Here is a 25,507-nt window from a genome sequence, read left to right as displayed (position 1 = left end):
AAGTAATGGGGAATTCTTGGTATTCTTATACTTTCAAGCTTCCCCGAATCTCGGTTATGATTCGTCAGTCAGGATGTTCGAAACAAATTATTAACAAGATGATGAAGTCGGAAACTGCAGCGACGATGTTATTATTTATTAGACTGTATATAAAAAGCCCAAAAAAGACTTTTTTTTTTTTTTTATTGACCTTGGAACTTTATGACTCGTCATCGCATTCGTATAGTGATGAGACGAGAAAGTATTTTTTGTAGAGAATTGAACGCTCTGCAAAAAAGTTTTCTTATCATGTTACGATAAGTGTACTCTTTGAAAAGTTATTTAAGGATTTATGTATACATATGCGTATACCTATATCGATAAACGTTTATGATCTACGAGATTGTTGATATTTTATTAACGTTAACGCAACGGAGCATTGAGCAAAAAAATCACAAATTTGCATCATCTTCATAATGACTCTGTACGTGTCAAGTGTTCAAAATGTAAAATGATATCCATTATCTTACGTTTGCTTAAGCTCTCCTGAAATAAACGATTTTTTCTAAAAATCCGTCATTACACGAACACTGCCGACTCCGACATCTTGAAAATCCTCTTCTCGAAACTCTAGAAAGATCTACAAAAAATCCCGCCTTATTCTTTACGAGGGCAAGGGGGGGGGGGGGGGGAAGTAAAAAAGGAAACCGACACTCTCTTCGAGATTTAAAAATGGACCCCCCCAGCTGCTGCTCTTCGCTTTGTTTTGCTCGCCACTTTTACCCCTCTCCCCTAAGTTTTCGGGCCAACCGTGTTGCCGCTACTTATATGTTAGACCTAGGAATTTAAACTCCGTTTGAACAACGGGTGTATGTATATTGTATACGTATTATGTAGATGCGTAGAAGCCGAATCGCATATGCATCATTTTACCGTGTTCGCTGCTGCTGCTGCTGCTGCTGATGCTTGCTTTTTATATACATTCTTGGATACTGTATCCATTTTATCATTCCACCTCTTACCACTTTTTTTTTTTTTTTTCATTCTTCTCATGAATTTCAACGAATATGGAGTATAGGCAGGGTGCGTTTGTAATATCGTGTATCTTATTCTCCTCAACGCGCTCTGTTTATCTATACGATCTAGAAACGAACATATTACGTCTATCCACCGTGAATCTTGTACTATAAATTACAACGCGTTGTTACGTACTTATTCGTGTACAGTAATGATGTACGCTCGTAGCAGCTGTAGAGAAAATATGGGCAAACTTTTTCACCTCATTAATTCTTCTGATGAAATATCAAAGAACATTCCGAAATCAAACAACCGAACATAGGTGAAATAATAATAACACAAGTACGTGCGTACGTACGCGTGCGTACCGTAGAAATGAATTTAAGTATAAATTAAACGTAAAGTGATTATCGATTTTACAATTTGGATCAGTATATATACACGTATAATATTGCGTAAGGGCAACGGGTAGAGAAAAGTTTGACATCAAAATTTTACGTAGATATAACTTTATGGCCAATTTAAAACGATTTTGATTGTAGGGAAAAGAAAGAAGCATAAAAGATGAAATTTTATCGACAACGAAACGACGGCTGCATAATTTTTCTATAAATGAATTTAACGATCATGTGAAAGAGGGATTTTATTTATCATTTCTAACCGAGATTCGTTTGTTTTATTTCATAATTCTTGTTTCCCGATCTAATTTTCTCTTCCGTGGACGTATTAACAACTCTCTTTTGAGAGTAATTTTTATTTATTTTATTTTTTTGGCTTCCCCGTGACGCTGTGCAGAGGCACTACGAAGAGGCTTTGAATGCGTTTAACCCGACCCTAAAACTCTCGAGAATGTATTTACACAAGCGCATGAGTTACTGAGTGAGCGAGCGAGTGAGGAGGGGAAAAGAGACGCGGGGAGGCATTAATTAACGCTACCCAAGACCGGATGATCCCCAGGATTACCATTTGAAGGGCGCAACGCTTAAAAACATAGGCAGCGTATATTGGGGAGAGGAAAACGTGGTGGTTAGAATGTTGTGTGGAATTTTATTCGCTTTCCCCAGAGACGGAGAGAGAGAGAGAGAGAGATGACAGAACGAACGAACGATAATCGAAGCGAGGAAAATATTGTAACGATCTCGGACGTTACGGAATAAAATAACACCGAATTTTTTGAGCGTAAAGAAATGATGTTGAACAGGCAAAAATGAATTAAACTGTAAAAAATGCTTTTTTTTTATTATTCACGACAAGTGTTTCTAGACAAAAGTTAGAAACAAGAAGACTGTTGTTACAATAATACCGGTAACGTACTCTTCTTTCAACCCCTGACACGCAATAAGGGTAAAATTTCCCCCAAACAAAAATTTTGTACACTTGGAGTAGACTGTAAGGATTGAACCTCTTTAACGTTCGTTTTTATTTGTTTAGTTCAACTTAATCACTCTCGTGATACAATCATTTTATGCGGAATTGTTTGAACTTTAATTAAAAAAAAAAAATAAAGTAAAGAAGATATTTCGCTAGCTTTATTAGAAGCTGAAAAATTCGAAATTAATAATTATCGTTGGGTATTTTTTACATTCGTTGCCACGAGAGGTGTGCGGTATGGATGTTTGAGCTTTGATTCGTGTTTTATCTGTGACGACTACCTACTGGTGAAACAAATTGATTGACAAAAATCGTGAAAATTGAAGGAATAATTCCTATACAGGTGCGTGTTTTACATAAATTACGAGTTTATGAGGCCGCTGATTACGAATCTGATATCATATGAAAATTTCAAATTCCATCCAATCCGGTTAAAAAAAACCTTGTCCAGGGAGTTTTCGGATCGCTGATTACGAATCTGAAATCAGATTTTGAAAATTCAGTACGTCGAATTTAATCAGCGACGCCGAAAATCCCTGCATAGAGTATTTTGACAATATTCGATAAAATTTGAAATTGTCGTCCACCGTATTCGCTCCACCATTTTGAATTTTTCAAATCTAATTTCAGATTCGTAATCAGCAACCCCATAAACCATAAACTATTACGTTTATATGAAAGTTTAGTCCTTTCGTTTACTCCCTTTTTCCTTTGTCTTCCGTGTTCTTCTTTATGTCCTTCGCTTCTCTTGACGAAAAAGCAAAGAGAAGTAGTTACATTTTTTTTATTATTTTATTTTTTTATCGTCGTGGTTCTTTTCCTGCCTAGTTCTTATCTGCCTGTCTAAATTTGATCCGTCAACGAAGGCAGTATGTTTTACTTTTGTAATCGCCTATCAGCACGTTTCACACGGTACATTATAGAATATATAGATCTACGTAACGCCGAGCTTGTAGATTAAAATCCGGAAAGGAGAATGAGAATGAAATGGAGAGAAGCGGAGGAATGGCCTTGAAAATTTTATTCCACCAACGACGGGAACGCGTGCTTGTATAACCTCGAATTGTTACACCCAACTACGACAATGACATACCGATGAATGCCCTATACGTGCAACACACGATTCGTCGTATATTTTAAACACACGCGCGCTGCGCTGCTTCGTTTCGATTACATGTACAGTGTATTATCAAATCGTAAATCTCTACGTATTAAATCCTACCGTATTGGCACAATGGAGCAAAACTGCAGCCTCAACATGTGGGTGCAATGTGTATAAAAAAAAATATATGAAAAAAAAGAAGCTCTAATTTTCGTAGCGATATATATTTTTTTTTTTTTTTTTATTCTAAAATATTGTGTAAAAAATTGAAAAATTGTTATTCCATGGTGTACGAGGGCTTGAAAACAGTACCTTCTTGTCCTTGATGCTTTTTTGAATTATACATTTCTTCTGTTAGAAACCCAGCCTTGAATATGAAATTTTTCAAATCGACCGATAGTGATCCTGTCCAAACAAAGACGGCAATTGAAAAATCCTTTTAGGAGTATCTTTCCAAACTCCAAACCTTTTATAAAAAAAAATATTCGACTCAAAGTTCCGATCCCATCGGTTTGGCTTGGTCGTTTTTATTTATTTTTTTTAATTCTATTTTATTTTTTTATTTTGTGAAATGCTCTGTATGCATCATGTACTGCGATATGTTTCGCAAATTTATTTCAATGTCGATGACTTTTAACGCGGTAAGATGAGATAAAATTGAAAAAAATAAATACATAAACAAATAAAATTGACAAAGAAAGAGGCATAAATTTATTTGCTCTATTTTATTTCCCGTTCGACGATATAGAAAAACGTGTATTACATACTTGTTGGTTTTCACAATTTTTTAACTTCCTTCTTTCTTTTTCTGTACTGTGAACCTACTTATAATCGCGATGCATAATAATTGTAGAAAGAAAAAACGAAAGAAAATTGACAATAATATTATTAAATTTTCGTTATTGTATATATGTATGATTTGATAGTTTCGACGGATCAATATTGATCGAAAACTCTAAAATTTTTGTTGTTCTAATATTTGATACTTGAATGAATAAATAAATAAATAAATAAATAAATAAATATAAATAAAAGATAGCTTCTATGATTGAATAATGTTTTTTTTTTCTTTTACGTCAGAACTCAGTGCGAGTAAAAATTGTTGAATTTTCTTTTGATGAAACTTCAATCTCGATCGCTTAAAATTTGACGTGAATATTAAACGATGTTTCTTATTCTATATTTATAGATTAATTATTTTCACATGTTGGACGTATAATTGTTACACATTTTTTAATTTTTTTTTTTACATATATAACGTACTCCTGCAAACATGTATCGCGAAGCACGCGACTGACGGCAGAGGCAATTTATTTATAAGGTCGGAGATTAAAGTCACGATGTTATCGTTGAGAAAAATCGTTATTTCGCTACTTCGGAATCGTTTGAAATTCATGAAATTATATAATACGAAAAAGTGTGTAAAGATTTTCTACAAGTTTAACATCCACAGAGTAACTCGCAATTTCCAAAATAATGTTGTATTTAACACATTCATTTTACATTTTATATTATAAAGTAATGCCAGTTTGACATATTATTATTGTTATTATTATTATTATACGCTCATGAAATCAATTTTTGTTCGCGAAACATGATCGTTATTATCACTGTATCAAATTACGATGTATATACAGGGTGTCCCAATTTAAAAGACGCATACCTTTCAATTGAACCATTAGATCGGCTCCAAACATCGTGCGTCTTTTAAATTGGGACACCCTGTATAATATATATCCCTTGTATTATACATATGCATGTGATATTTTTATCCTCACACTGTCATGAATCAATTATCAGGTCTCGTATGTATATATATATTTATTTATTTATTTTTATCACCGAACATATATATATATATGATCAATAAATTTTGAACCCGTATTAAATTCGTGATTTATAAAATCGTGCGTCCTGTCGCTACAATTTATTTCTACCGTATGCAGCTACGTATTAAATTTAAGAACTGTCACACATTACCTACACGTGGTGTAGACATGTGTGCCTAATTATCTACGTACAGGAAGAGAGGACACTAGGCATCTCATCGTATCGCCGCAGTTTAGATAAAGACTCGAATACTGGTAATATATCGGACTGTCGAGAAGCTTAAATGTTCGTAATAAAGAAGAAGAACGTTATCGGTGATGTTGAATTCTTCGAAACTGAGTAATTAGTATTATATTGTAGCGTGTATAATCTAATCGTTACGATGTCAAAAGCGACACCAACGAAACTCTCCTCGTCATACTTTTTCAATCGACGTTTTGTTAAATACACGATTACCGAACGCTGGGGACGAAATAAAAATAAAGAATGAAAATAATGTCGATAAATTTGACTTTACGAAATTATTTTGTATACCTAAACAATTTGATTTAATTTTACGGTTCACCGAGTATCAGATGCAGTTCGCAAAAGTAACGAAATAAATTTTTTTTTCTTTTTGCTTCTATCGTCGCATCGTTTTCAAATATTGTAATACCGTTGACTCGACGAACTTCGTTGAAATGAAAAGCGAGACAGAGAGCGAGAGAGAGAGAGAGAGAGAGAGAGATTTTTATTTTTCCTTCAATTTCGTGCGTCATTTTTTAGATCAGAAGCGTATAAAGTCGATCTGTTTGATAGACATTTACCTTGAAATTAATTATTCTGTAGGTTCTGCAGTGTATAATAATGATGATAAAAAAATTGAAGAGAGTTTCGTAAACCATTTATTCAAATGAAAAATTTTTATACGAGATACGCTTATATTTGTATATATATATAAACGATACAGAGAATCTTTTCGCGTGAGAAATTAAAGGCAGGGGGAAAAAAAAACAAAAAATTTCTCTTCTCGCTTCTGCGCCAGATTTCAGCAGAGAGGAAAAGAAGAGGGAGGAAGTAATTTGGAAGGGGGGAGAATATCCTCAAATCTCGCCGAGTATAAGGAGGCGTATCGCGTTTCTTCCTCCCTCTCTCCCTCTCTTTCTTTCTTTCTCTCTCTCTCTCCCCTTTCTCTCCACCTGCCGCTTATACCTTATAGTCCTCATAGTCCTTACAGTCCTTATACCTTGTATTACCAACCCGCCTAATCAGTATTCACGTGCACGTTTCTAACCCTTCTCCAAGGGCCGAGATTTGAGAACCTTAGTCACCGTCAGGGCAAATGTACGTACGTAATTACCCTACTCTTTGGTTATTATAATACATGTGCACGAAATAACGCGGAAAACCACGTATTACCATTTTGAAGTTAAGTATAACGAAACGTTTGTATTGGAACGATTCACGTTTAAGAAAAAAATTACGACGAAGAGCTGGCAACTTTGTACTGTAAATAAATCGCTACTTTGTAGCTGGGTAAAAATTTAATTGGGTCCGAGATTTATTGTTACAAACTATTGTAAAAAATAAAAAAAAAATAAATTCACCTCAATTTTGAAAAGGCAACTCCTTGAAGGTCATTTTTAATTTGACCGATAATATTGTTGATGTTTTTGCCTTCAGGTTTCGTTACGTTGACGTTAATATAACACTTCAGCCTGATAAAAATAACCATTGTCTCAGGACTTCAAGGATTGTCTGAAATTTAGTAAATCGTAATAAAACGAGATATGTTCATTTTTTTTTTGACATCGTAGTTCCTTCGGTGTCGTTATAAAATTTTGAAAATAGGTAATTCTTTATGTATGTACGTTACGAACTTCAACATCGACATAAATCGTGGCATAACTTTACACGTTGTATAATAATAATAATAATAATAACAATAATAACAATAACAATAATAATATATTTCGATGTAAATCTCAAACTTTTTATCCCATTTTCAAACTACGATGAAAATATTTGAGCTCGGAATTTTGTAGAAAAAAAAAATTCGCCATTTCAAAAAATGTCTCTTCACGTTTTCGCTCAGTTATATGATTCTTGAGATCGTGCATTCGCTAAAAAAGGAATGAACATTTAAAAAATTTGAAGTCATATTTCGGACCAAGATGAAAAAAACAAAAAACAAAAAAAAAACAAAAAACAAAGAACTCATTGTACGTTAAAGTCCGATGATTTGACTCGGAATGCCCCGTATGTTGTGTATAATAACGCGATGTTAAGCAGCGAGATGTATATTATATGTGTAAACGATAATTTTCACTTACAAGAGAGTATTGATTAATTATTTACTGAATCGGTCGCGCAAGAGTTTGTAAAAAAAAAAAAAAATAACAAAATAAAAAAAAAAACAATCAATAAATTGATAACAGTAGTGAAAATTAAATATTAGCGATTAACGGAGAATTGGATGTATAACGTTGAAACGTATGTATTATGTAATTCGATCTGTATATAGTAACGTTGTTTGACAGTTGAGAAAAATTCGTTGTCTTTTTTATCCTGTCTATATCGGTTGATTATGGCCATGATCGTTTCATGAAAAAAAAAAAAAAAAACGTGCGCATCGGAACGTCGATGACGAATAGTTCTTGTAACGCGCTTTGTATATCAGCGATTAGAAGAAGGAATTCGATATTGAACAAACGGAAGACGATGATGATGACATCGTTAAGTAAAGACTGTGAGAGTGGTTTGTAAGTTAAATTTCCGGAAAGAACAAATGCGTTTTAATATTATCTGTTTTCCTTCTTTCCTTCTTTTATCGCCAATTATCATTTTCATCTCTCTCTCTCTCTCATCTCTACACTTGTATTTATTTATTTTTTTATTTTATACAGTTTACTTTTATATTTTGACTTTGTATTTCTGAATTTTTTTCAGCTGTTTTGTACATTTATACATTTACTTTTAAGTTTTACACTTTTATTCTTGCATTCATGCATTTGAGTCAAATACTTGTAGCTATCTTTTACAGTTATGCTTTTATTGACACATTCTTAAATATTACTGGATGGTTTTATACATGTACGACCAATCATAACTGTTTTTCATTATATATATATTAAATAGCTAAGACAGCTAATAAACATCAATCAATCAATTGTAAAAAAGTAAATTTCTCTCTTACGTAAGGTTTAGTTTTTAATTTAATTAATTTTTTCCCGGCATTTATTTATATTTTCTATCGTATTTTATTATTAATTTAATTATCTTGTATATTCTAAAAACAAAAGAGTTGCTTTTTAATTACATTTCTTTTCGTTCGGATTTTATTAATATTTTCTTATCTGCTTGCTTATTAACTTGTTTATCCCGTCGATTTTCTAAAAACAAAACGAAAAAAAAAAAGAAAAAACCTTTGTCTTCTCACTTCTTTCTTTGCACTATTTCGTTTTGCAAGCATTGTATGTCTTCTAATATTCTGTCTTTGATTCTCAGAGAGGTTTACTCCAGAACTTAATTTTATCACTCTCTACTCTACTCTTTATGCGGAAGGTTAATAATTTTACCAAATTTTTCCATTTCATTTCGCTTCTCGCCTTGTCACATTTTTCGATATAAAACATGACGTGTACAGAATATCACTTTTTTCACTTTTTTCTCTCCCTTTCAGTCTCTCTCTCTCACTCTCTCTCGCTCTCTCGCTCTCTTTTTCTCCACTTCGCTCTCTTTATTGCCGAAAGCCTGACGAAATAAAATTATATTCCGTAGCAACGTATCCTCCCCCCCCCTCCCCCCTCCCCCACCCCCACCCGTCTGTTTTTTCTTCACCTTTGCGTGGGTGAATTTAAAGCCTGCAGATGAGTCTCTATACACGTATATTATTATCTGCCTGTCTGGCAAGCAGCACCTTATAAATATATCACGTGTTTGACGAAATATTGAAAAAGTTTTTGAATTTTTTTATTTTTCATAACAGGCATAGTATATTATAATGCAAGCACATTTATATGGGATATTATATGAAAACTTGAAACAAAAGCCCTGCTTTTCAAAACCTGTGGAAATTCATATAAATCTTGGGATATGTAGCAAAATTTTTAATACGTCTATTAAAAAAATGGAGATTTCATATCTTCAAAGGATGAATGAGAAAAATTAATTATGGCAAAAATGCAATCCGATAATAATAAATATTTTTTTTTTTAATTCTATTTTTCTTACTTGTCTTTAGAAGTTATGCAATTTCCACCTTCTGACAGGTATCACAAAATTTTGTTATATTTTACGAGATTTTTCTATATTTTTTTCAGATTTTAGAAAGTAGGGCTTTTTGAAAAAAGTTTTTTCAATCATATTTGAGATACGCCGGGTTGAAAAAATACTGAAACAAAAAATTGGGATCGCGTTATTCGTCATGTATTTTTCCCACAAAAAATTACGAAGCTAATTTGATACATCGTCTTAGAATCTTGATCAAAACGTAATGGAATGCCCCATACACAAATGCAACGAATTACACGCGGAGACAATATATCGACAAATAATATAACATTGAAGTTGGCAATCTAGATTGCATATAAAACGATGCATGTTAAGAATTATAAAAAATTAGACTAAATGAAAATTTAGAAAAAAAATTTCACCACCTTCGGTTATTCCGAATTTAGAAAACAGTGATTTTTGTTTCAGCATTTAGGTACGTGTGTATACCGTTAACTAACTAACTAATTAACTAACTAACTAACTTCAGCTTCATCTTATAATATACTGTATACGTACAATATTACGCCTTTACGAAAAAATACACTTCGTAAAATTATAAACTTAAAAAACAAAAAGTAAATACCGGGATTAAAAGCTCGGTAAAAGCTCTTCGCTAGTACGCGTTTATAGGGAAGTCGCTGATACCGGCATACCGATACTAAGTCAGTCACTCTCGTGGGGGGTCGAAGGGGCGTAAGGATCGAATCGGACATGGCTATGGTGGTGGTGGTGGTGGTGGTGGCTTATTCCAGTAGGGTAGCACCTAAAGCAAATTTACAATGCCCAGGCGGCTTCGCGGTGGTCGGGAGAAGAGAATAGAGAGAGAGAGATAGAGGGAAATAAAGAGAGAGAGGGACGAGAGACGAGAGACGAGCACCACGTGCATAGCAGCACAGCAGCAGCAGCAGCGACGGCATCCGATTCCATTCTTCTCGAACGACTTTGAAAAGCCAAAGGGAATCCTTTGCTTCCAGCTTCCTATCTCTCTCTCTCTCTCTCTATCTATCTATTTCTTTTTACTTTTCATCACCTTCGGTGATACAGGAAAAATATTAGTTTTCGTCGAAAAGCACTTTTTTTGTTTTTTTTTTTACATAAATTTGGCGATTCCTTACTTTTTTCGAGCCTCTTAAGATCAGAAAAATGTCCGACAACGGCTGTAGTGACAAAAATTTCATTCGTTACGATAACTAGAAAAATTGTGTAAAACAGGTATCGTTAAAAAAAACATATACATTATATACATAGAAATATTTCAATGAAAAACGTTTTTTTTTTTTTTTTTTTATCCTTTCTCTCTTTGTTTTTGTCCGCCATCGTATCCCTTTTTCGTTTTTCATTTCCCGACTGTAACTGCCAGGCCGGCATTAGAAAGATAATGTATCGTGGGGAGAACTAACCGCCTGAACGAAACGAAGAAGAGTTACCCAAGCCCTTCTTTCTTTATTACACTGACCCCTGTCCTACCGCTTGAATCGTTCAATTTGTTTTCATTCATCCCATTAAGCTCGCTAATTACTTGACAAGCGAAAACTACGTCGAACCGAATGAATATACGAGGAGTTTCGTCGTTGTCATTTTTTTTTTTTTTTTTTTTTCCGAGATCCAGTTCGGAAAAAATACATTCCTGAAAGGAAAATAAAGTATCTACGAAAAATTTTAATACCTTTTTTCTTACCCGGGTGCCTATTGATGCGATAATATCGGCAGCGACGCCCGCAAAGCTGAAAATAATCGATGCATCGATTAATCGAGTCGAAAAAAATCGTCGAACACGATCCGATTGATTCGGTAAGAATTAATCAATTCATCGATTATTTTATTGTTTTTTTGAAACCCTGCTTTTGAAACCAAAATCTCGTAAATTTCGGTACGTCGTCTTAATAGCGTAAAAGTTTTTTTTGATAGTTTATAGTTTCATTAAAAATATTTTTCAATTTCATGTGAAAATATTCATTCATCCTTCACTTGTTATACGAAGTAGATGTTTGGTAAGCGAGACGATGATAATAATTGATACTTTAATCACATAAATTGATATTGTATTGCGTAGTTCATGAGAGTGAAAAAACAAAAACCGATTTTTAGGAGAAATAATCGATTATTTTTGCTTATTCTTTATTTTTCTGTATATTGTAAGTAAGAAAAATTTCACAATGGGAAAAGATGCTACGCGTGAAATTTAGTGCGCAATACTTAGGTAATTATCTGTTATTTATCGTATACCGCGAAAATAATTAATATTATTGCATCAAAGCTTCGAGAGAAAATTTTCCCATTTTGTGTTTGTTTTTTTTTTATTTTTTTTTTTTTTTTCAAGGCTGCAGTGTAATACTAATTAGCAGCTAGGGAAAATCATATTTGGCAAACGTGATGTGTTTAATCCATATTCGTGATGAGAAAAAAAAAACACGTGTATCAAGCTTGCGGATTTTTGTTTATTAAATTCATTTCATCGTTTTACCATGTTTATTAATCGTCGTCGTCGGAAATTTATTATATATGTATAACTTTGTAACTCGCTACGTAAATATTACCGGTAAACATTATTTACAAAGAATTTCGAACTGTAAACACTGAACAATTTTACAAACAGGCAAATTTTCGGTTATACGTTTTATTTTAGATAATTTCATCATTCTAAAACACATTACACGATATTTAATGAACAGATCTCTATGTATAATAATCTCTATTTCCTTATCTTTTCATAAACGGCAACATTTGTTAATAAGAATATTTTGTACCGCGGTTCGTCGAAATAAATTCATATAATAAGAAAACTTTGATTATAAACTCTGTTGTATATAATCTATAAAATTAGATGATTTTCGCTCAGAATGTATCGCTTATATATATATCACGGATCCGCGAAACGATCGTTGCGTGTCCTTTGAATAATTAAACTTCGGTCCTTCGCTCTGTACATGATACGTTTGTAGGCACATATACAGTATTATACCTGTGTATCTATCCATATACATACATACATGTTTGTAGACCTAGAACAGCGTCTACAACCCTTTATCTCTGCCTGTGTGCGTGTGTGTGTGTATATATATATATATATATATGTATATGCATATAAATATATAATAAGCAATCATTGGTACGAGGAGTCTGTATTATAAGCGTGGTGCAGGGTTGGATGGTTTCCGATGGCAAGAAACGTTTTTGGAATCCGTCCAATAAAGAGGTATCAAATTCACCCCCAACCCCTCTACGATTTATATTATCGAAATGTTGTATCGAAATAAGTCAAGTACTTTGTTTTTTCAAAACTGAAATGAGAAATATTATTGATATTAATAATATTTAGAGATGCGTCTTCGCGATTTTCTATTTCCCGTTTAAATAACACGGGATGTTTTTTTTCTTTTTGTTTTTACATTGAAATTTTATAACCCGTCGAAGCATTAACGTATCGTCAAAGACCGCGGAACGTATTTTTGTAGGGAATTGAACGCTCCAGAAAAAAAAGTCTCTTATCATTTTATGATAAATCTAAAGTGAGAAAAATTTCATTTGTTACAGTAAGTGGAAAAATTGAGTAAAACAGGTATCGTTGAAAGAATAAAAATTTCTCTCAGTTTGCTCTTTGAAAAGTTATTCGAGATCCGTAAATAATTTTTAAACAACTTATGAAATCGATGAAATGCGATATTATTTTTCGAGTCGTATAGTTTTCGCGGTGTGGATAGGATAAGATAGGATTGAAGGTACGACGAGAGTGAATCCTCGTCAAGTAACGTCGAACCAGACCTTAATCTCGCTACGCATCCGCCGAGATTACAGAGAGATTAGCTGATCCATCATTAAGTACGATTACTTGTCCGCCCAATTAGATCGGATCAGCTTTCGCCTCGCTCTCCGCCTATTCGCCTCTGATACGTTTATACATGCATACATCCACATGTATACCCATATCTATACCTATACTCCATTTACAGTGTAATACGCTTTGCCCAATTTCTTTCTTTCATTCTTCTTCAACCTTTATGCGTACATTCGACAAGCCCCGTGCGTTATATAATAATAATAATAACGACAACAGCAAATGTGGAGCAAAGGTAAGAAGATGAAAGAAAGGAAAAAAAGAAAGAAAAAAAAAGAAGAATAAATTCCGCATCGTTAATATAATGTATAATAAAATGGGGCAGGGGGGGGTGAAATAAGAAATACTGAAGAGGAATCAGGGAGATGAAAAATTGAGTTTATAATTTTCATGATTATTATATAATACAATTTAATATAATTTATATGCATGTATATAGTATAATAAAACGTAATATGTGGCTCGGAATATTGTGGATGAAGAGAGAAGCTGCAGGATGTTGTACGAATGTTTTAAATTGAGCAAGTTTTCATCGTAATTCGCCTCCATTCTCATCCCTCCCCCTCCCCCCCAATCCAGCCAGCATGAACGGCCCGCGAAGCAGTTTTACGTAAGCATGAGAGGAATTTCCCTGGAGGGGAAAATTCATCGGAAGTCAAATCCCATCCTATCCAATCCTCCCCCTCCGCCCCCCTTCTTTATAATATTCTTTTCCTTTAGCGATCAATGGTCACCTTTTTATCGCGCATGTTATAATATATACATATATATACTGTCGCAGGTTTAGTAAAAATCTAATTATTTACGCCTTACGGTTCGTTTTTCAAACTTTTTATTTTTCTTTCTGCGTAACCTTCGAAAAGTTTGTATTTAACCTCGAAAGAAGCCTCGTGAAAGCGGAACTCGGTAGCAAAATTCTAAAAAGTGACGTATTCGGTTTAAATTTTTCAAACAGTCTAACCGAAATTTCGTTTTTTACCACAATCGAAAAATATAATTCTGGGTAGAAAATGAAAATTTGCTATTCTTTCTCATTACGATCGCTGTTGCTAGATTTTCTTGCTACTGTTGCGATAATTTAATGCTCGCGCAACGATAAATTGACGTTACAGCCTTGTTTGACTAAAAAAGTAGAGTAAACCTCAGAAACTGATTTCGCGTTGCGATTATCAAAAAAATTATCGACGATAGCGCAAAATGGTCAGGCGTACCTTGTTTTTCGTAATTCCAACGATATTCAAACAGTTTTTTCAACGATACCTGTTTTATTCAATTTTTCTTAGTTACTGTAACAGATGAATTTTTTCTCAGTCCACAAGTTGGGAAGCTGTTGTTGGTTTCATTTCGTAGATAATCAAATTTTCTTTAAAAAAAAAATACATCGTCTTTAGTTAAATCATCGTTTTTTCCGCAGTTTTGTAAAATTAATTATCGTATATCGGGGATGCAGATGTTTTTTTTTTTTATATTCATTTATTTTTTCTTCTCCCTTTAATTTTATTATTAGGATCAGCATGAGAACGGACAAAAAAAAGAAGGGGGGGGTGGGTGGTGGGGGAAGGGGATACGAAATTGCATCTTGAAGCGTATCGCGTTGAGGGCTTTTTAATATTCGCGAAGATAAATGAAGGGTCCTTCCTTTTCCCGCACTTCAGCATCTTCTTCCGCTTCTCTCCATCTCATTTTCCCCTCTCACTCCGTATTCCTTTTGTTTTCTCCTTGTCTTTGTACTCGTTTCATTCTCCTTTTTTCCGTTAGACGGAAAGATGGTCGTGCTATTAATTTTCTTTTTTTTTTTTTTTTTCTCTGCAACAGATCGGAACCTGCACTCGCCCAACATTTTCCGCATATATATTTACTGACGTAATAAAATGAAAACAAAAAAAAAAAATTATCGCGAACTAGACTTTCTTTCTTTTTTTTTGTTTTTTTTTTTTGTTTTCTTTCGTTAATTTGTTTTTTTCTCCTTCTTTCATTATCTTCGTTTTCATATCAAAACGAGCTCGATTTCTTTTACCAACTATTTTCGAGTTAAGAATTTTGGTTGTCTTTAGGTATAAAAAAAAAAAAGAAGAATGCAAACGAGTTTCTTTTTTCGCTGTAAAGAAAAAATATTTAGGTAATATTCCAAGTGTTCGCCGTAATCGTACTTTAAATACCTGTAGTTACTATATATAAGCATAATTTTCCACAGTAGCTACGTATGACAAAATGTTTAAATGAAATTTCTATCGCAGTGTATACGTGCATAAAAAAAAACTATATAATGTATATATATATATATGCATTTATGAGCACTGTATCGGTAGAGACACGTTGCTTATATTTCCGATAAGATCTCGTTCCATTGTTCTTTCTTATACGTCGCCGCCTGCATATCTACTAATATTATACACGCTGAATTATAACTATACTTCTACACACATATATATATATGTATATGTATTTGCACAACATATATACGTATATTATGTGAATACTGCAGGTGTAAAATAAACGGCGATATTTAACCAACCTCATTTCCTTTGTACAATGTGTTACCCGAATTATTGAGCAACGCGGTTTTTATTCCTAATCTCTTCTTTGCGTACATTTATGTGTACATATATATATATATATATATATATATATATATATATATATATATATATGGGATATTCCGTGCCAACTCACCGAGCTCGTGAGACCGACCAATTTAGATTTTTCTGATTATATTTTATATGACCGACCTTCCGCTAATCTTAATATATATAAATCTCGTGTCACGATGTTTGTCCTCAATGGACTCCTAAACCACTTAACCGATTATAATAAAATACGCACACCATGTGCAGTTCGATCCAACTTGAGAGATAGGATAGTTTAAATCTCAAATTATAGTCGCAATTATAATATATTGCTAATTATTTGTCTGTTATTATTTGACAGTCACAATTATCTGTTAACTCCGAATGATTCTAACAGATGTCGATACCTTTCGACTGGGTTGAGTAAGTAATCAATAGATGGCGCTGCTATGGTAAATCTACGAACGTGTCATATAAGCTACATTTTAACAGCATAACTAGCAACCCATCCCGGCTTCGCACGGGCATATAATAATATAATAAAAGAAAATACACAATGTTTACAGTGAGTTTCTAGAAAAATAACATTTATATTATTACTTAATATTATTATATGCCCGTGCGAAGCCGGGATGGGCTGCTAGTATATATATATATATATACATATTGTTGCGGGATGATAATGTATTCGGCGAATTTCTTTTATTTCCTTTTTTTTTGCAATTCATATATGCAATTGCAACGCATCGCCAGCCGTGCAAAAATATACGAAGTATATACCCAGGAATCTTAATTTCTGAATGGTATTGTAAATATTTCATGCGGAGCGTAGTTCGTGTAACGAGGTAGTTAAAAGATACAAGTAAATAAAAGGTACGGGAGAGCGAGCGTTGCGTAACTTGAAAATTAAAATGTATATTAAACAATTATGGACAAATGAAATCGTGGATTTTTTTCCGAAAACGATTACTTTGAATGTTGTCTTTATATTCTCTGCCCAGACAGTATATAATGTATATATATATATCGATGATGGGGCGCGCCAAAAAAAAAAAAAAGAGAAAAAAGAAATTGTTTCTCTTCAAACGCCCATCGAAATTTTCGTAAAGCATCTGAAATAAAATATCTCAGCCAATAGAGGTGTCGATGTTATATTTTCCATTTTTTGAATTTATTTTTCTGGCAAACGGTTTTATTTAGAAACGATCTAAATACAGATTCTAATCGGGAATTTCATGATCTACGAGAAAAAAGTGCTTGGATTGAATTTTCCCAACTCTTACCGATCAAGAGATATTCACCTGTAAAAATTGTTTCGTCAGGAAAAAAAAAAGAAAACAACAAATGAGATTTTCTTTTTGTTTTGGCACACTCTAAACGTACGCTTATGCACGCGTATGTGTAAAAGTGGAGGAAAAGAAAAATGTCTGTTTCTGGTTAATAAAAAATATGTACCTACGCACAATATTATTCAATGTTCATGCAGCTCTGTAATAATGCGTGATAACAGGTATGTTTTACGTTGTGCATAACCTGTAAAGGTGTAAACACGATGATACATGGAACCGCTGCTGGGATCGTACGATATTATAGATGCAAGCCCGATATGACACGTAGTAGGTGGGAGATAAAGATGGGTTTATAACCCCCTCTGCTCGAGTGCTACTTTACACACGTCGGGTAATTTCTATGGAATTGTATGCATGCTGCAATGCCCGCGTTTACAGCGCGGTGGTTGTACATACGTACAAACTAGAGCGAGCCGATGAAAACTAACCTATCGAATCAACGGTCTTGAGAGGAAACCTGTTTACTGAGAAAAAAAAAATTCTCCCGTTTGGAAAAAATTTTTAGCTCAATTTTTAACGGTGTTGCTGGCCGTTTGAAATTTCCCATTTTAAATAACAAGCGAAAAATTATATTTTCATCAAAAATGATATAAATTTTGAACCGTTTGAGATACAGAAAAAAAATTTCAAGGCATTTTCTTGCAGGGCATTAAATTCTCTGAAGAAAAAGACCACCGAGGAGATTTTCTAAACTCAAAAGTTGAGCAGAAATGTGCAGTTTTAGGACTCTGTGATTGGAAATATCCGTACTAAATTAAAAAACTTGAACTAAAATGAAACGAGGTGTGTGAAAGATGTTGTTTGTTAAACTAGACTCGTCAAAGGAGCAGAGTTTTAACTTATTTGCTTATTTTTTATTGCACTTTGAAACATTAACATTCTTTTTCATTTTTGATAAAACTTTGTCACAATCAGGATATTGCTGGCGATGTGATTGCACTACTTGCAAGATAAAATCGATGTTGAAGTTCAGAATTTGAAAAGTTGCGAAAATGCAAGAATTCTTTCTTTTTTTTTTTTTTCTTTTTTATTATTATCATTAATGTACCGGGGTATAAAATACATGTATACAATATGCACGATGCAAATGCTACGAGGCGGAGTCTCTTCGACATCCGGTCAGCGCATAATATATAGATAAAAGAATGCTTGCGTGCCTTGTGGGAAACACATGTGTATCCATATATATATATATATATATATATATATGTAACGCCTGCTGCGGCGGCAGAATTTCAAAGAGACACAATTATCCTGATCGGAGGGGGGATATTACAATTATATACTGTATAACAACCAACTGCTGTACATTTCGTTTCTCATGGTGAAATTTTTCTTCATACATTTTTTTTTTCATTTCTTTTCGCCAATGCTTCAATTTAAACTGTTCAAATTTAATATATTATATTCATATGTTTTATATATATGTATGTACGTATGTATGTAACAGTTTGATTTGAATTGAAATCTGAAATTGTTTTGAATTTAAATTTATTCGAAACATGGTTTGCTGCTTTGTAAATCATGTAAATTTTTTAATGTACAGAATTAATTTTTCATATCTTGCATTTTTTATGTTTTTAATACTTACTGCCAGTTTTTTCATACTTGTAATAAATGTGTCATTTCTTTTTCAATATCTCGTGTAATCCTTGGCTGTTTACATCAATTCATTTCAACGCTTGAGATTATTTATCCCGCAAGTTGTTATAATCGATCATTTCTTGGTGTGTTTCAGGTGAGTTTAAAGAAATATCGTGCACGTATATAATCGCATAATATACTTTACATTGATGAACGATGATTCCTGTTGCATCGATATCGAGTAAGTTGATAAATCAATATGCCGTGATTGAATCGTAACTTGCTGTATCATAGAAATAACTGGCTGCATTAATGTGTCAATAAGTTTGTGAATTAACTATAATTCATCTCAATTAATGAGAATTAACCGAATTATCAAAAAGTAACTGAAATAATGAGAGAAATGTTTGGAAAATTAACTGAATTATAAAACGAAAAAATTCCATTTGAATTAACAAGAAATGTTAAAGATTGATTTGAAGGTTTTTTTTTTTTTTTTTTTTTTCAACTCGCTTGAATTAGAGTGAATTATCGAGAATTGTCAGGAAAAAAATTGAGATGTATCAAGTTAATCTAAAGTGAAAGAAAAATTGATTTGAATTACACGATTTCATTCAAATTAATTCAATTCAAAAAAAAAAAAACTATTTCGACACTAAAACGTCGAGTCATTTCTTTCACGTAATGGACGTAGAAAATATTCGAATCCGCCGCATTGCGATGGCATATTATACGTATAGACGATGTAATTTCCGACTGTCTCTGGGTATCGTCCCTCACAAACTTGCTCGACGGTAATTCTCGACGCCCTGCTTGCTTCTTGTCCCTCTCTCTATTCCTTTAATCCCTCTCGTAGATATAATCGTCCTTCCTAACATGCGGCAGGCCACAGTCCTTAATCCTGTATCTTTGTTTCGGAAGCAACGAATTTAGTTTAGTTTAATCTCGGAAAGGTACACTGAGAAAAATTTCATTTGTTACAGTAACTAGAAAAATTCAGTAAATCAGGCATCGTTAAAAAAAAAAAAAAAAAAAAAAAAAAAAAAAAAAAAAAAAAAAAACGGTTTGAATATTGTCGGAATTACGAATTCTGGAAGATCTGGAAAGATGTAATTTTTTTTTCATATACAAAATTTTGACCAGCCTCTGGATACCTACGTTCAGACCGTGATCGGATCAGGGGGAAGAAAAAAAATCAAAATTACACGGGGAGGAAATGATCCTCGCGGCGGCAACTTTTCTTATTGTCACAGAAGCTGGATTATGCTCCTGGGATGAGAGAGAAGAGCTTACATAATCCGGGACCCCGAGATAAGAAGGAACGCGTTCGTACCGATCGAGTTGCCGAGACCGCGGGACGAATTTCTTCGGTGATAAATGATCTTCTAGTTCTAAAAGGGGGCTTTTTATTTTTATTCTTCTTCTTCTTCTTCTTCTTCTTCTTCTTTTTCTTCTTCTTTAGTGGCGAACAAACGGAATACATTTTGCGATTCACCTTCATTGACTTGCTTTTGCGGATACTGATTGTCGTCCCGTCAATTATTAAACACCTTCATATACGTATAGGTATATAATATATATATATATATAAGGGTGTTTTGAAAAACAAAAAGTTTTCGCCCCTTTCCATTTTTATAACTAGCTAACAATGCGGAAGACTGACGGACATATTTTTGTAGGTAATTAACGTTATAAAAAAAAAAATGTCTGTTATCATTTTATGACAAATCTACTCTTTCAAAAGTTATTAAAGATCCTTAAATAACCTTTGAACTCGGATAACTTTTAAACGAGTAAATTTTGGCAGAAGATCAAGTTTTTTTTTTTTTTTTTTTTTTTTTCTTGAAGAGCGTTCCATTGTCTACAAAAATATATAGACAAATAGATTGAGTATATTTTACCATAAAAATATCGGCAAATGTAGATATGAACAGAAAAGAGGCAGATACTTGAAAATAATAAATTGGATGGATATAAAAACAAAAGATAAATATATAATGTTTATTGTATAGTTACAAAGTTATTCGAATGAAATAGAGATCCCCCCCCCAACAAGGTTTTTTGTTCTTTTTTTTTCTTACATTCGCGCGTCGCAAACTTCGAGCTCCTGTAACAGAAAAGTGTCAAAGTTGGTGAAATATCGGAAACGAAGGTTCAAGACTAGTTATTATTATTATTATTCTCATTATTATTATTATTATTATTGTTATTGATATTATTATTATCGTCGTCGTCGTCGTTCACGTAGAAAGAATCAAGAAAAAGTAGGCAAGCCTTGCTATTTTGGCTTGCTGGTTGGTTGGCTGCTGTTGGTAGGTAATAAGGCTTATTCTTCGACTCTGATCAGGGAAACTTTTCTCATGCGCTTTTGCGAAGTGAAAAAGAGACAGGCAGAGAGTAGAGTAAGAAAAAAAAAAAAAAAATTAGAAAAAAAGAAGAAAAAAAAGAAAGAAAAAAATATCCTCGTAATCCCCGAATCGCCTACATGCATGTATGTATATATATATATATATATATATATACGTTTATATAGGTATTCATTTTTATCCTCGGTATAATCTAACTTTTCTTCCTCCTCCTCCTCCTTCTTTTTCTTCTTCTTCTTCTCTTTCTACGAATATGTATAGAGCAAGTATTTATATAAAGGTCAACTCAGACGAAGCTTATATCAATTTCTTTTTCCATTTGTTCTTTTTTTTTTTTTTTTTCTTCTTTTTGTTACCCCCTCATTCTTGTCCTTTCTTCCCGCTCGTTCGCCGCGAAATTACCGTCATATATATAAAACGGAATCGAAAAAAATCTAAAGGGGGGAAAAAACTAAACGCATTATAGAGAATATAGAGGGAAATGAAGAGAAAAAATTAGTCGCAAAACAAAAAACAAAAGAAAAATAGAAAGATAACTTTTTCATTCATTTGTCTCGCCATGTTTTTGCTGCTGGTTTTTAGAATTTTCCGAACGTTTCGTGACGTTATAATGTATAACTAAGAATTTGTGAAACTGTGCGCAATAACGAATCTTCAAATGAAGAAAGCACTTTCGGACGACGGTGCAAGCACGTTTACGGACGCTGCAGTTAGACGATTGATTTATGTTGAAAAACTTTTAAGATAAAGAAATATTTTAATACACAAGGTTGTTTCTGCTGAGAGGCAAAATTTTGGTCTCTTTCACTTTTTATTAAACGATATTTATACAATGTGTATTTTTGGACTTTTTTTTTTCGGCATCAACTGCTTGAAACGTTCTTACCTGCTTATATTTGTTTATGTGGGATATTCCACGTCAATTCGAGCAATAAATTTTCACCTCAACATATTTGATTTGCTTCAGGATTCTTTTTTGTACGTTTCTCCGGTCACTAAAATGCGTACCTCTTAATTTTTTCAGATCTTTTCTTACAGCCGTTAATTTTTTGAAATCTAACGGGAATGACAATTTTCAGTCAGGTTTGAATAACGGTGAGAAATTAACGGTTGTAGGAAAAAAACCTGAAGCAGATCAAAAATGGTGAGGAAAAATCATTCATTGGTCGAGTTGACATGGAATGCCCCATATACCTTATATATATATATAGGAAAAAAATACACCTGCATGTTGATACGTACGGGGAATAATTTGGGGTGAAAAAGTTTGAAAGTTTTCCTAACTCGGGTCTCGTTTGCCCAAAACTTTTTTAACGTCTCAGCTGCAGATGCCTGCCATAGAAATTCCGGTATATAGGATATGTGTTATACCTACGTGTGCTTATACATTACATATTTACTTGTGTAAAAACCTTTATATATGGTATAATATACGTGTACGGCCTGTGAGATATTCGTGTCAGGTATATCTACGAGAAAAGTTTTCATATCCGTCTGAAGTCAAGCCGATTATGTACATATATGATAATATATCAGGTATATATATACGTAAAAATGTAGAGAAAAAAAAAAAAATAGAATCAAATTTACAGTTGCCCATAAAAATCGTCACTGGAAATTAACGCATTTCTTTTTCTTTCTTTTCTCTCTGCCCGGTGTGTAATATTTAAAATTCATTTCGCCCCGTCGTCGTCGTGCGAGATGAAACTTTTCAAAAATAGTTGTCGATGAATTTTTTCATGCACAAAGCGAGCCGGACGGCATTAAATTTTAAAAGTTTATCTTTACGACTTTTTACCCCTGATTGTACACAGTCGTTTTTTCTTCTTCTTTTTTTTTCTCAAATTTTTCTTTATGCAGGATCGTTGACCCTTGTAATGGTCGTTCGACTTGTATACAGACGGTTTTATTTTTAGTCTGTGGAAATGAGGAAGGTACCTATACGAAAACTTTATCCAGATAAAGAACTAGAAAGGGGAAGAGAAAGAGAGAGAGCGAGAGAGAGAGAGAGAAGAAGGGTGAGGGTGGGGGGGGGGGGGGGGGGGGATGACTAAATTTCACAGGAGGGAAGGCAAAGGGCGGTGAAATTTTTGTACAAGGAGAAAAAGAGAAAAAGGAGAGAAGCGAGAAAGAGAAAAGAAGTTGAGAAAAAATGAAAATAAAGTTTAAGATGAATGTATAAAGATGTTCGGATATCGTTGTGTATATATACATATATATACATATATATAATATATATGTATACGAACAACGCCGCCTTTTTCCTCTTTCCTTTATGTCTATATCTATATATACATACACACCTACCGGTTCTTTATATTAAAACCGCAGATTCTAATGTTGAATAATTCTTTCCCCGTTATACGCGGCTGAATACCTAATTTTCCCCGTTCTTCTCAAACTCACCCCTGTTATATGTAGGTAATAATATAAAGCTACACATATAATGTATAGATTCACTGAGAAAAATTTCATTTGTTATAGCACGGTAACGGTAATTAAAATTGAAACTAAAACTGTATGATAAAATAATGAATTACCGCAGATAAGTGAAAGTTTAACGCTTAATAAAAAAAAAATATATATATATATATATATATATATATATATATATATATATCGTTAAAATAACGTCGGGTTGGTTATTATTATAGGCTGTAGGCAGAAGAACGAATTTTAGGGTCGTGTAGAACGAGGACGTGACAATCGTTTTGGGTCGTCCGGGGAAGAGAAGAACGAGGAAGAGAGAGAGGAGGAGGAGGAGGAGGAAGGATTCGCTCTACCGGCATCAAAATTGGACAACTAATGAGATTGTTGCGTACCGACAGTCCTCCTCCTGCTCCTCGTCTCGTATTGTAGAGCAATAAAATAATAACAACAATAAAATCTAAAATCAAACAAACGTACGGATACGCTCGAAGCCTTTTCTTCGGGAAATTACTTTTTCGTGCAATAATTTATCGGTATACTTTATATATTACAGAATCTGTATGTATATTTATATATGTATACTTTTCGATTCAGTTATGCATGTACCACCTATATTTGGATTTTATTAATTTCTACTGGACTGTCTTATCTTATTCTCATTTTTCCCGTGACGCCAATTTTCTTCAATACATACAATAAATAATATCGTATAAAAAGAAAAAAGAAAAAGAAGGACCGTACAAAAGAAATTAATCAAATCTGAATGTAGATAATTGAACGAAAAATTGAACGTATTGAGTAAAATTGGACTCTGCGCGAAATAAAAATCAAGAATAAAGAGAATAAAAAGCAATCTGAAAGAAATTTAATATATGGCAACAAGATGTAATCAATAATTACATATGTATACACATATATATATATTTTTTTTCTTCACATTTTCACACATTTTTCACATTTTTTTTAATGTGCAAACAAACGCGTAGCACTTGAATTATTATTTCTCTCCTGATATTTATATATTCAACCCAAAGATCGCGATCAATAACACAACGATATACGAACCGAGAATCTTGTTTCTCCTAAATTAAACTTTCATATTAAATTATAAATATTCTATGAGATTGAATTAATAATGAAAAAGTCGTCGTATACACTTCTGAAACATTAGCCAGAGACTTAAAATTACAAGTGCGGGTCTTCTTTGTTACATAAATTAATATTAAGTATGATCGATGTAAAAAATAGCAAAAGAATTTATTGGCGATTTTTCATTACGCAAACGTTACCAACTCGAGCCTGATAAATCAATTCGGGAAACTGTTAGATACGTACGCATCAATTAAATTATTATCGTAGGCAGGGAGCAGCCCAGGTTGAGTGTATAAATGAATTATTAGGTGTTCCGATCATCTCGAGGATTTCCGACGACCATTCTCAACCGACCACACAAGGGTTTCACCGGCGGTGAGGGGAGGTTAGAGAGGGGGAGGGCGAAGCTTCATTAATCACACAACTTGTCCGTCGGTTCGGCTTCTATTTATTTATACCCGCTGGAGGATAGGCAGGCGTACGCGATATTCTACATGGCCTGTCTGTAGGCACCGACCAATATCGCGAACCCCTCACCGCCGATTACATCGCATCAATCCACCCTGTGCACGTACGGCGATACGGTTCGCCGGAGATGGATCTCTTCTTCCGCTGACCGTCCGGATATACGTCAAAACAACGCACGTTGCCCGGATTTCAGCCGACACCGAATTGTCCTTTACTTATTTATTTATTTATTCGTTTATCTATTTATTTATTTATTTTTTTTG

General features: G+C 33.5%; 1 protein-coding gene across 2 annotated transcripts in view; it reads left to right on the top strand.

Annotated features, from left to right (window-relative positions):
* LOC124302293 (disintegrin and metalloproteinase domain-containing protein 10) overlaps positions 1 to 25,507 on the top strand; it is a 104,114-nt gene that overhangs the window by 1,686 nt on the left and 76,921 nt on the right. The gene's annotated exons all lie outside the window — the stretch shown is intronic.

The sequence above is a fragment of the Neodiprion virginianus genome, chromosome 4, assembly GCF_021901495.1.
Source record: "Neodiprion virginianus isolate iyNeoVirg1 chromosome 4, iyNeoVirg1.1, whole genome shotgun sequence".
Taxonomy (NCBI): domain Eukaryota; kingdom Metazoa; phylum Arthropoda; class Insecta; order Hymenoptera; family Diprionidae; genus Neodiprion; species Neodiprion virginianus.
This window is presented reverse-complemented; position numbering and strand designations above follow the sequence as displayed.